The sequence below is a fragment of the Sapajus apella genome, unplaced genomic scaffold (assembly GCF_009761245.1).
Source record: "Sapajus apella isolate SASKATOON/1434 unplaced genomic scaffold, GSC_monkey_1.0 scaffold1746, whole genome shotgun sequence".
In the NCBI taxonomy this organism is placed as follows: Eukaryota; Metazoa; Chordata; class Mammalia; order Primates; family Cebidae; genus Sapajus; species Sapajus apella.
The window spans coordinates 10,416-12,990 of NW_022438672.1; the positions used below are offsets into that span (position 1 = coordinate 10,416).

Here is a 2,575-nt window from a genome sequence, read left to right on the forward strand (position 1 = left end):
GCCCCCTCTCTGAGCAAGAGCAACACCCAAAAGCTGAGGAGCTCCCTCTCAGTCAGCCTTATTGGAATCTTTTACTGTTGACAGGATGTGGCCGTGCCTGTGTCTTTAGCTCAGATATTTCAAACATCTGTAGGGCCTTTTCAGGCCAAATCAGAAACGAACAAGAGTAGATGAGAGTTCACACTCCAACCGGGTATTTTAAGTGAAACCTAAAGAATACAACAAAATGTAAAGTTAATGACATTCCCCAACCCCAATTTTTAATTTTGTTTTTATTTATTTGCTATCAGTAAATGACTGAAGTATAATCCACACAGACCAAAGTGTGCTAATCTTAACTTTGCTGCTCAGTGCACTTTGACAAAAGAAACCATCACCTAGATCAAGTTACGGGACATTTTCACCAGCCCAAAGTCATTAGAGCCTCTTTCCAGTCAATCCTCACCCCATCCCTACTTAGGCACCCTTCTGATTTCTATCTCTGTGATTTACTTTTGCTTCTTCTTGAAATCACGTAAAGGTGCCTCTCCCACAGAAGATAAATTTGCTAAATATGCTGAAGTTTGAGGCATTATACAATGCCGGATGCAGTGGCTTATGCCTGTATACCCTGACACTTTGTGAGGCCTCGCAGCTGTTTGAGCCCAGGAGTTTGGAGACCAGCTTATGCAACATGGTGAAATCCCTTCTCTACAAAACATATAAAAATTAGCAGGGCATGATGGCCCATGCCTGTAGTCCCAGCTACTGGGAAGGCTGAGAGATGGGAGGATCGTTTGAGCCTGGGAAGTCGAGGCTGCAGTGAGACCTGATCGGGCCACTTCGCTCCAGCCTGAGAGACAGAATGAGACCCTGTCACAAAAACTAAATGTAATACAGCAGTGACACATCCAGTTCTCTACACTATAGAAATATCAGTGGCCAAAGATGTGTGTAAAAGAATGATGATATCGAGATTCTTTGTAATCCTAAAACCAAGAAGCCAACCTCATTTCAAACACATTTTGAAAAGGGTTAAATAAATCATGCACACACTGAGGCCAAAAAATGCTGTTTTCAAAAATGATGGAGAGGATTATGATGATGATGAACGATTCCACTGGTCACATTACTGATAGACCAATCAGTAAATCCAGGCACATCCTGGGGATAGGACACCTCTCTAGGCCTCCTATTAAAAATGAAAAAATTGAAGCTGGTATATAACCCTTCCAAGCCTATAAGGGGCAGCATGAGGATTTTATTGCATCAGAGGTGACTCCTTTGGTCGCTGTTTCTTGTATACAGGCACAAGACAACCTGACTTTTTAGGAGGTGCTCTAGCAGAATTGGACCTGGTAGGCGGGGGCCACACCTTGGCAAGGACCCCTGTTAAGTGTAACTGGAACCCTGGGAAGAGAAAACCTTCCCTGCCATGAGCATACCAGGCCGGCCTGGAACCACCAATCTTTGGGACTTAGGACTATGGGAGCAAACGGGGAAGATTCTCTAGTGATGGAAAATACAGGAGCGCTTTGAAAGCTAGAGGAGGCATCCCTGGGTGGGCTCGAACCACCGACCTTTCGGTTAACAGCCGAACACGCTAACCGATTGCACCACAGAGACGCTTAGGAGCAACTCCACTGGGCACTATAGGCAGGGCGCACTCACCAAACTCTCATCCCTTTCAGCCTCAAGGCCCGCCCGACAGGACGACCGTACGAGGTCTGGGGACATCGGAGAGATTAGAGAGCGGTGAGTCGCGCTGGTCATGTAGGACACCCCCGCTGGGAGATTCTGGACCCTGAAGGACAGCCGAATGGGCTTTGCTCGCTCTGCCCTTGACCTGCTTCAGCAGGGCCCTGAAACGTTCCTGTCGGCGACCCGAGCCGCCTAGGGGCCCAAGGGAAGCTTAGCGCCCGGCGGGCTCCCATGATGGCTGTTCGCGTTCTTTGCGCCGCCTTCACCCGGTGAGGGAGCCTGTGCCCACCCTACCCAGCCGCTTTCGGGGCCGCTGAGGAGCTGCCGCTGCTGTCTTCGGATCCTGTGACCCGCACGGAGGCTCCGCCAGGCAGGGATGGGGTGAGGGTCGCTCGCGGGGAGCAGCGTCTGACACTCAGCAGGGCGCACGGCTAGGGCTTGTTGAATGAATTAATCGCCTTTAGCTTTTAGTCCTTTGAAGAGCCCTGAGAATGAAAATCAAGAGAGATTTTTCCAAGGGGAAGTTGTTTCCACAAAGCGTTTATTCAGGTTGACATCTCGGCACCCCGCGGGGCGGGCCAGGAGCAGGGCGTCCAGTGCACCCTCTGCGCGGTGGAGCCGCCGGGGCTCAGCTGGGCGGGGTCGGGGCGTGGGCGGGAGGGCGGAGCGAGGAAAGAGAAAAGCGGGGAAAGAAGCTGGGGAGGGGTGGACCAGACATCCGCACCTCCTAAAAGGTTTGTGCAGAGGCACAGGCGGGGGAAGAATTGTTTTGTTTTGTTTTGTTGGCTTTTGGTCTTTGTTTTTTTTTGTTTTGTTTTGATTTTGAGAGGGAGTCTTGCTCTGTGGCCCAGACTGGAGTGCAGTGGCATGATCTCACTGCAACCTCCGCCTCCTG

At 50.6% G+C, this 2,575-nt stretch overlaps 1 non-coding gene across 1 annotated transcript; it reads right to left on the reverse strand.

The window, feature by feature from the left end:
• Positions 1-1,531: 1,531 nt before the first annotated feature.
• TRNAN-GUU lies at positions 1,532-1,605 on the reverse strand. Its single transcript has one exon. It is a non-coding gene; the product is annotated as a tRNA-Asn (tRNA).
• Positions 1,606-2,575: the final 970 nt, after the last annotated feature.